The sequence below is a fragment of the Trematomus bernacchii genome, unplaced genomic scaffold (assembly GCF_902827165.1).
Source record: "Trematomus bernacchii unplaced genomic scaffold, fTreBer1.1, whole genome shotgun sequence".
Taxonomy (NCBI): domain Eukaryota; kingdom Metazoa; phylum Chordata; class Actinopteri; order Perciformes; family Nototheniidae; genus Trematomus; species Trematomus bernacchii.
Genome location: NW_022987477.1, coordinates 332,706 through 343,890, shown reverse-complemented (window position 1 = coordinate 343,890; position 11,185 = coordinate 332,706). Strand labels below are relative to the sequence as shown.

Here is an 11,185-nt window from a genome sequence, read left to right as displayed (position 1 = left end):
CAGAATGATTTGGATTGAAACGAGGACAGAAAAGAGACGTACAAAGCGAGACAAAAAGCCACCTGGGTGTGATTCATTTCGGAACAGCTGTCAGACGGATTTAGGTGCAGCGAAATTGGACTGAGATTTTTCCAAGAGTGCACTCAAGCAGATTAGGAGAGAAGAAACCTCCGAGCAAGTGTCCTTATAGTGAAGTGAAGGGTCGCTTTTATCCATTTTAAAGGTTCACTGTTCTTGTAGCTTTTTACGACATTAGTTAATATACCAAAGATATGTTATAATATAGTGATATAAGCCTTTAATATAACAAAAACAATAAAAGTATAGCATATTATATTAACATCCGTTATTATGCAATGAATAATAATTAAATTAATACAAATAGCACACCTTAAAAAGTCATTAACATGTCATTGTATGGTTTGCCTTGAAACGTAATAAGAAATGTCTTTGGTATAGAAATGTATTCCACAAAGAGACTGATATAGTACGCCATGTAGTATGGTATGTAAACATCATAAAAACATCGTAGGAAAGTATGCAAAAAGGTACAAAAAAAACACATTGTTAGAATGTTGAAAATAGTTTTTTAAACGACACGGTAAAGTATGTCGACATTTTCTAAAAAACAACATGGTATGGTATGTCGAAAAAATGTCGATATTATTTTATCCTTATGTCCGTAACTTACTTTTTAGATAAGGGTTTAAAAAAATAGTATCATTTTTAGATAAGTGTACGGAACCATCTGTGACGTAACGCAATGTGACGTAATGTAACGCAACGTTATGTAACGCAACGTTATGTAACGCAACGCAACGTTATGTAACGCAACTTAATGTAATGTAACGCAACGTAATGTAACGCAACGTAATGTAACGTAATGTAACGTAATGTGACGTAATGTAACGTAACGCAACGAAGTGTAACGTAATGTAACAGAACGTAATGTAACGTAATGTAGCGTAACGCAACGAAGTGTAATGTAACGAAGGGTAATGTAACGTAATGTAACGTAATGTAACGTAACGTAATGTAACGTAACGTAATGTAACGTAATATGACGCAACGACGAAATGTAACGTGAAAAAAATGTAACGAAACGTAACGCAACGTAATGTAACACAACAAAATGTAATGTAACGAAATGTAATGCAATGTTCCCCCTTATATAAAAAACATATTTTTAGATCAGGGTCCCCTCTTATGCTTGTGGAAAAAATGACCAAAAAGTCATAGTATAGCATGTCGAAAATGTGGAAAAATGCTACAAAGAAACATGGTGTTTCATGTGTTAATAAGGCACGGTATAGTGTGTAGAAACCAGGTGTGCTACAGTACGTCGTTAAAAATGACAGAAAAGTTATAATATAGCATGTCGAAAAAATGCAATGTAATAGTATACTATGTTGAAAATAAATAAAAACCGACATAGTGTTTTATGTCGAAATAAGACGTAGTATAGTACGTTTAAATGAACTTTTCCAGAAACGACATAATGTACTTTGTTGAAGTTTTTTCAGAAAAAACTTCACATATTTTGGAACATTTGTGTTTTTATATGTGCATCGTTTCTGAAGCTGCAGTGCGTTCCTCCTGATGGAAGATTTGGTACTTTATAACGCCATTATATATAACTATATACCGGCCACCGTAGAGATGGGAACAGTGTGTGTAAAAAGCCAGATTACTGGACTGCACTGATGTCTCTCTGCACTGATGTGAGCAGAGAGACATCAGTGCAGAGAGACATCAGTGCAGTATCACTCTGGATATCATCAGAGCATTTTGGACCAGCACAGATCCAGACAAAAAACATCAGACGACGGTCAGAGCGCATTTTGAATAATGATGCTTGATTACAGCGAACAAACAACCCTCACTCATGGATCATCTGCATGTGAGAGGAGGACGCTGTAAATCAACACTCTTATCATTATGTAGTACTTAGGCTGCGGAAGAATCACAATGAACTACAAGAGATGAGTAGGTCTCAGAAATGTAGTGTTTGTGTTATCATTGCTTCAAAGGGAATACAAAAGGTTTTCATTGGAGAACTACTTTGTTGGACTACAGTTAAAACATGTATTTTAAAGAAGTCTCAAATCACATAAGAGCAAATGAATCTAATTACTTTCCCCTCCTGATGAAGACAATTATTGTAGAGTCGGGATTTTGGAAGTTAACGTCCATATTATGAACAAAAGTGTATTTTAAAATAAAGACAGACTCGTAGCTGGGAAGAAAATGCATGTGGGGTAAAAAGCCCTTAACAAAATACAAAAATGAACACTTACAAATATGTAAAAATCAACAACAATTAACTAACCTGGGAAAGAAATGCATGTTGGGTAAAAACAGCCTTAAAAACGCGTAATGGACGACAGATAGAATGTTGAATAAAACATTAAGTATTCAATTTATATATATTTTTTAAAGAATAGACAAGTGAATATGAGATGTACACACACACACACACACACACACACACACACACACACACACACACACACACACACCCCTTTCACTGTGGCGACATCATCACACTTCCCCATTGGCTCCATTTTGATCAGGCTTCAAAGTTTCTGATTGGCTGAGAGTTGTTGCTGTTGCTAGGTTCCTGTTGCTAGGACGGTTGCCATCTCAGCGGCTCAGCAGGAAACATGTAATGAATCACGGATGGTTGATTTCTCTCCAAGCGCGTCTGTGATGCAGATGAGCCCGAAAACTCAAAGCCAAACCCCCCCCCCCCACCTCTGGATAGGTTCATTAAAAATGATGCTCAGGTTGCTTTAGAGGAATACTGATATCAAATCACATGCAAACTCAGGGAGGTCAAAGGTCATTATGGGTTATTTGTTCAGGGAGACGACCCCTCTTGACCCCTGAGATTATTCTTAATGCACTAAAAACTACAAATGATATTAGAACTACAATCCAAGACGGGCCAATTTAGGAACACCATTTTAACGGCAGTCAGAAAAGAGAAATAAAGCTTTCTGTGCAACTAATGGATTAATCAATACAATAAAAAAAGGTAACTGTATTCCCTGATGCATTTCTCAAAATATGTGTATTAATAGCGCGACTACAATACATTTTAATACACATTAAAAGACTTCAGACGTCTTTAAAAAAGAGTTTTGGTTCATTTGCTCTGTTTTTAATGTGAACCTATATGTTCATAAAATAGTGTGTGTGTCTACAGGTAACTAGTAATTGTAACTGATTACATTTTTAAAGTACCCTCCCTTGTATGCAACATATAAAACAGATTTTCCACACAGCTACATGTACGTTTAGCTCGTAAAAGTCATTCACAAAAGGTCATCTGTCGCGGTGCAAAACTGTGACTTAACAACCGCTGTGGGCCTTTTTAATATCATGCTATTACACCGAGAGAGGCCTGTGTTTAGCGCGACTTCTTTATCCCTGTCCTGTAAAAAGAGCTCAGCTGTTCCCTACAAACCGCTCATACCAAACACTTGTGGTATAGACGCTGAGCATTATCCACAGAGGGCGAGACGACGGTGTAAAAAGAGGTAATTACAGACGGCAGATGACACACAATATGGACCCGCTGCTTTAATGGCACACAGCAGAAACATCTTGAGTTTCTCTCCACTGAACAATATTATCTTTCAAGTAATTATATGTTATATCTCCAGTGAGGCTCGTGCTCTGCTGCTACCCTTCTTTTGAGCGCTTTTATATCCATTTTAAACTCACAATTTTGTCTTCTACGATGCCAGTTTTCTATTATTTTCGTACGGTGGCCATCAGGAGAAACACGCTGCAGCTTCAGAAAGGATGTATACACACACTATCTATCTATCTACTGTATCTAAAGAGTGACGCACACGGCTGGGAGACCAGGGGACACTAAAGAGTGACGCACACAGCTGAGAGACCAGGGGACACTAAAGAGTGACGCACACAGCTGGGAGACCAGGGGACACCTAAGAGTGACGCACACAGCTGGGAGACCAGGGGACACTAAAGAGTGACGCACACGGCTGGAGACCAGGGGACACTAAAGAGTGACGCACACAGCTGGGAGACCAGGGGACACTAAAGAGTGACGCACACAGCTGGGAGACCAGGGGACACTAAAGAGTGACGCACACAGCTGGAGACCAGGGGACACTAAAGAGTGACGCACACAGCTGAGAGCACCAGGGGACACTAAAGAGTGACGGCACAACAGCTGGGAGACCAGGGGACACCTAAGAGTGACGCACACAGCTGGGAGACCAGGGGACACTAAAGAGTGACGCACACGGCTGGAGACCAGGGGACACTAAAGAGTGACGCACACAGCTGGGAGACCAGGGGACACCTAAGAGTGACGCACACAGCTGGGAGACCAGGGGACACTAAAGAGTGACGCACACAGCTGGGAGACCAGGTGGACACTAAAGAGTGACGCACACAGCTGGAGACCAGGGGACACTAAAGAGTGACGCACAACAGCTGGAGACCAGGGGACACTAAAGAGTGACGCACACAGCTGGAGACCAGGGGACACTAAAGAGTGACGCACACAACGGAGACCAGGGGACACTAAAGAGTGACGCACACAGCTGGGAGACCAGGGGACACTAAAGAGTGACGCACACAGCTGGGGAGACCAGGGGACACTAAAGAGTGACGCACAAGCGGAGAGCATCGGGGAACTAGTGAGAACACAGAGGAGCAGGGAAACTATAATCATCCTATCTATAATCTTATTCTCTAGTAGAGCATGCGTGTATAAGAGAAGAAGAGAGAGTATCGGAGAGAGATGAGACGGAGCGAGAGAGTAGCGAGACTAGAGAGGCTAGTCTCATCGCTATCTTGAACTTGATCTAGAGAGAGGATCTATAGGTTCTCGCTCTATCTCTCTATCGTCTCTATCTCTCTCTCTCTCCTCATCTCTCTCTCTCTCTCTCTATCTATCTCTCTATCTCTCTCTATCTCTCTCTCTCTCTGTGACGTGACGGTCTATATGTACCTTCTGACACATTTTGTTCAGCGTCTCTTTATCATTAATAATTATGCAAAGGAGGCGCGTTGTCAGCCGAGCAAAAAGAAAGCAATCTTAGTATGCAAATGTCTTGAAGGTCCCGGAGGAGCGTCGGTTAGATGAGATGTGTGTTGATCAACTCACTTATGATGAGTGACAGTGAGCGGGAATTAAAGATGGTCAGCAAATGCCAGGTATCCCCCCCAGATGCATGATGGGAAAGGGATGAAAGTGTGTAAAATGTCATTGTCGCTGCTGAGAGCTCGTTAATAACCAACGGCAACGAGATGAGATTTGCTTCCTGATTGAAGGGTTTGACTTTTCTGCTCAGCCAGATGTTGAACCTCGCTGCTAACATCCCAAACACATTTTAATTCAATCGCATTTTCAAGGCTTTTATTGTCATTCGTACATAGCTACAGCTATACACCTGAACATCAGCAGGAGAGGACTCTTTAAAGTAGAGACACTACATACTGATATACACCTGAACATCAGCAGGAGAGGACTCTTTAAAGTAGAGACACTACATACTGATATACACCTGAACATCAGCAGGAGAGGACTCTTTAAAGTAGAGACACTACATACTGATATACACCTGAACATCAGCAGGTGAGGACTCTTTAAAGTAGAGACACTACATACTGAATACACCTGAACATCAGCAGGAGAGGACTCTTTAAAGTAGAGACACTACATACTGATATTACACCTGAACATCAGCAGGAGAGGACTCTTTAAAGTAGAGACACTACATACTGATATACACCTGAACATCAGCAGGAGAGGACTCTTTAAAGTAGAGATACTACATACTGATATACACCTGAACATCAGCAGGAGAGGACTCTTTAAAGTAGAGACACTACATATTTATTGTTGGATATATCTCTTAAAATCACAGTGGTTGTTTTTATCCTATCTTTATAGCATGCTTACTGTTGACAGCATAGTGGGAGTCCACATTTTAAATCATGCATTCGCCCGAGTCAGTTTTCTCAGGATCAGCGTTTTGACAAACAGAGACCCTCGAAGAAGAAGAAGAAGAGAGACACTAGCCTGGAGAGCCGAGTTGAAAAGCTTGTTTGTTTCTACAGAAGATCAAAGGTTTGAAGGCCTTGGACAGACATGAGAGGAACAGGCGCTGCAAGCTGCTCTCCTTTCAACCAGCAGGGAAAACAAGGCTTTTCTCTTTGGGAAGTCCTGGAAAGCTTCCCAGACACTTTCCCCAACAAGCAAACACTCTGAGATCTCGTTTCCCAGATGACATGTTTGTCAGCATGTCGTTTTATCACTCAGACGTGCAATGACCCGCAGGTGGATTTACTTTAAATGCAAAACCACACGGACTTCACTCCAGAAACACAGCAACGTGACTTGGGAGTTAAGTGGTTTTTTAATGCACTAAGTAATGACTTCTTTAAAGTAGATCTGATTAAAGCTACAGTCAAGTTCTGCCCCGTAATTCAACAGGACGGGGTTCATTAATAAGAAAACACTTATTTGTGTTGACTTATCCACAATATACCCATGAGGCTGGAAGACCAAATACTAACATGGGAAGTCTAAGGTTTTCCTGAAACCAACTGAAGTGAATCGAAGGTTCATTACATTTCATTACATTTCATTACATTGCATTTGATTCGTAACATATTCTACATGCATGTCCATAATAAAGATTTATAATAAACTCTGCAGCAGGTTCAGGTTTGCTGCTTTACCATTACTATTACGTGTTATCATGTCAAAGTCCGAAATAAAGACGGGGCTCGACGCAAAACGTAATACGTTACGATACAACACGACAAGGAACGACAGACATGATAAGATAATATAAGTATGTCGCGATAAGACACGATAAGAAAATATATAAGTTACGATGAGTTAAGATGAGATATGATACGTTATGTTAGACACGATAACATAATATGATATAAGATACGATACAATAAGTAAGTTGCGATAAGCCACGATAATAAAATATACAAAGTTACGATAAGATACAATACGTTACGATAGGATGAGTTGAGATCAAATCCGCTACGATTTGATACAATTTGTTACCTTACGTTGCGATACAATAAGTACGTTGCGATAAGACAATAAAATATACGATAAGACAAGTTAAGATACAATACTTTACGTTAGGAAGAGTTGAGATGAGATACAATCTGATTAAATTAAATATGATGAGATACAATCTTTTACGATACGATTCGATATCTTACGTTACGTTGCGATACAATAAGTAAGTTGCGATAAGACAATAAAATATACGATAAGACAAGTTAAGATACAATACATTAGGTTACGATACGTTGAGTTGAGATGAGATACAATATGATACGATTAAAGATACAATCTTCTACGATACGATTCGATATCTTACGTTACGTTGCGATACAATAAGTACGTTGCGATAAGACAATAAAATATACGAAAAGACAAGTTAAGATACAATACTTTACGTTAAGAAGAGTTGAGATGAGATACAATCTGATTAAATTAAATATGATGAGAAAATCAGCTACGATACGATTTGTTACGATTCTCTGTCTTACGTTACGTTGCGATATGACAAGAAAAGATAACATTTGTTACGATACAATAAGTACGTTACGATAAGACCAGATAATAAAATACATGAGAAGACAAGATAAGAATACATTACGTTACGATCGGATTAAATAAGATCCAATCTGCTACGTTACGTTACGATACACTACTTTACGTTAGGAGTACATCAAATAAGCTACGATACAATACTATAAACTTTAATTGATTCTTATAGGTTGATTAAATGAAGCTGATTACATACAAATATGAGTCATTTTGAATATCAAAATACACATCTACAAGTCTGTGTAACATTGAACATCCAGTCATTGCATTACGCTGTGCAGACGATTGTGTAATAATAAATATACCTAACATGAGAATCAAAGCGTTTCCTCGTCTCTGGATATTTAAAGTATTTTCTTATCATATTTTTAAATTAGCTGCTGTTAGCCTCGGGGTGCGGCTGGTTGGGAATCGCTGCTCTAATAAAGAAACGGCACTTTCTTATGAGACGGCATGAATATACAAGTGTGTCAGAAGGACTGAGAGCTGTGTGTGTGTGTGTGTGTGTGTGTATGTGTATGTGTGTGTGTGTGTGTGTGTGTGTGTGTGTGTGTGTGTGTACTGCAAAAATGTAAAATCTTGCCAAGTATATTTGTCTAATTTCTAGTCAGAATATGTCGTTACATTTGATTTAAGACGTAATAACTGAAGTTTTGTTTTTAGACAAGGCATCTTAAGCATCTTTTTAAGTCAAAGTCTCTTAAAAACATGTTATTTTATCTCCAACTAACATCAGAAAACAGAAAATTCCCTAATTCTGGTCAAATATAGTTCAAAATAAGTTTCCCCAGCTAAATACAAGATCTCATTTATCTAATTATCCAATCTTTACTTCAAGAAATCTCACCAAGCCATTTTGTACTTGTTCTATTGACAGATTTGTTCAAGCGAAAACACCTTGTGTGTGTGTGTTGTGTGTGTGTGTCTGTGTGTGTGTGTCTGTGTGTGTGTGTCTGTGTGTGTGTCTGTGTTTGTGTGTGTGTGTCTGTGTGTCTGTCTGTGTGTGTGTGTGTGTGTGTCTGTGTCTGTGTGTGTGTGTGTGTGTGTGTGTACGTGTGTGTGTGTGCACTCCAAAAATGTAAAATCTTGCCAAGTATACTGTATGTGTCTAATTTCTAGTCAGAATATGTCGTTACATTTGATTTAAAACGTAATAACTGAAGTTTGTCTGTGTGTGTCTGTCTGTGTGTGTGTGTGTGTGTGTGTCTGTCTCTGTGTGTGTGTGTGTGTGTGTGTGTGTCTGTGTGTGTGTCTGTGTCTGTCTCTGTGTGTGTGTGTGTGTGTGTCTGTCTGTGTGTGTGTGTGTGTGTGTCTGTGTTTGTGTGTCTGTGTGTGTGTGTGTGTCTGTGTGTGTGTGTCTGTCTCTGTGTGTGTGTGTGTGTGTGTGTGTGTCTGTGTGTCTGTGTCTGTGTGTGTGTCTGTGTGTGTGTCTGTCCCTGTGTGTGTGTGTGTGTGTGTGTGTGTGTGTGTGTGTGTGTGTGTGTGTGTGTGTGTGTGTGTGTGCCAGTTGTAATAACCAGTCTCACGTCCTGCCGCCTCATTAGCATACGATGTGCTGATGAGCTGCCATCGCTAACCAGCAAACACCAACCAAAAGGCCTCTTCGTATCATCTCAGGTTGTAAAGCACACCGAGTTAATCAGCTTAGAAACGACTGTATGGAAACCATAATTACGCGTGTTTAATTGCTTATCGTCTGATGGGAACAAGTTTATTAGAAAATGTATTCATGGTAATTGCTTCCTGAGGTTTCCGCTGCTCCGATGATATCCTGTCAGCTCCCATTTGGATTGGAGGATTAATGCGTCACGAAACGACTGCGTGTCGTTCTGTGGACGCTCGGTTTAACTCAAAGTGATTTTTAATTTAGGGATTTCTAAAGTAGAGTTTTGGATAAGTCTCTGGAGTGAGATACGTCAAAATCGGAATATCTCGCTGTTGATATGGAGGGCATACTTGCCAACCCTCCCGATTTTCGCGGGAGACTCCCTAATTCATAACCCTCTCCCGGTTTCCTCCCGGGGTCATATTTCTCCCGCATTTCTCCCGATTTCTGACAAAATCAGATTTACCCTGGACTGTTTCCACTCGGACTTTAATACAGCTACACCATTGTTTGGTTTCCATGGTAGCGCGTCTCTTTAGTAGCGCACGCAACTGAAAGTCTGAGAGGGTGAGGAAGATAGTCACAGTAAACAGAACAAGAATCGACAACTCCACCCTCTGCTCACTCCTTTCCTGGATACAGGTCCAGCCCACTCCATGGTCCATGGTGCTACAGGTATTGCACTTACAACTGAAATGCTCCCGATTTCTGAGGTCTCAAGGTTGGCAATTGTGACGGAGGGATATAAAGCAGGAAATGACCTGTTATCCGTTACAATTACCTGCGTTTCATGAAGCATATTCAGCGTAACAATGAAAGCACTTACTACTGTTCAAAAAAGCAGGAATAAGATCTGAGTGCTCCGTTTTAGTTTAACACACACAGTGAAGCTCACACACACTATTTTATGAACATATAAGTTCACTTTCTGAATTAAAAACTGAACAAATGAACCAAAGAAACTCACTTAAAGAGGCCCTATTATGTAGTATTTACAAAAATGTGTCATAAATGTCATATTGTTGGGAATAAAGACGATATTTGAAAGCGATAGTGTTGTCATTTAGATTTCTGTGATCATGTCTTGGGTTCATTTGACCCCAACAGCACCAAAGGGTCCCAAATATGAAGCAAAAAAGCCAAAAAATCTATGGTTTCAGCTTCTAAAATGTAAAAATTCACTTCTATTGATGTCATTTGTTATCCGTTACAATGACTAGTTACCTGTGTTTCATGAAGCATATTCAGCCTCACAATGAGCACATACTACTGTTTAAAAAAGCAGAAATAACATCTGAGTGCTCCGTTTTAGTTTAACACACACAGTTAAGCTCACACACACTATTTTATGAACATATAGGTTCACTTTCTGAATTAAAAACAGAACAAATGAAGCAAAGAAACTCACTTAAAGAGGCCCTATTCTGATTTTGTTTCCCCTGTAGTGTGTTCTAGGTTTTAGTGCATGTAAATGGTCTGTAAAGGCTAAAATCCCTTTTTACAGGTCATAACAGAATACATTTTGAAGTAACCCTGCATGTATTCATCAGATAATATAATTAAACGTACGGTCGTTCAGTACATATTGATGGAAGTATCGGTAAAAACCCACACAGACAGCAGCGCAGTATAATCTGTTCTGATTTATTACCAATCTGAATATTACTCTTCACACAAAATATATTATTATGATATCATCATTGAGGCTCTCCGTATACATTTCAGACAGCACTATATATCGTAAAGTTGTCTATACATAGAGGGTCACAAAATATCACGATATACGGAGATGGAGGGACAACTTTCACTTTGGCTTAAATATAATCTATTGATTCTATTCATATATAGCTATCTGGGATATATGCATTACATTTAATATTAACAGTGTGACAATGTGTGTAATTAGGATTAAAAAACACCTGATATGTCGAGAACAAATTCATAATCTG

General features: G+C 39.5%; 1 protein-coding gene across 1 annotated transcript in view; it reads right to left on the bottom strand.

Moving 5' to 3' along the window:
• Positions 1-10,860: 10,860 nt before the first annotated feature.
• The window catches only part of ptprn2 (protein tyrosine phosphatase receptor type N2), a 207,787-nt gene continuing 207,462 nt past the window's right edge, over positions 10,861-11,185 (bottom strand). Inside the window, exon 23 of the mRNA XM_034146922.1 lies at positions 10,861-11,185. This exon is cut by the window's right edge and continues 1,325 nt beyond it. The gene's annotated coding sequence lies outside the window, so the exon portion shown is untranslated.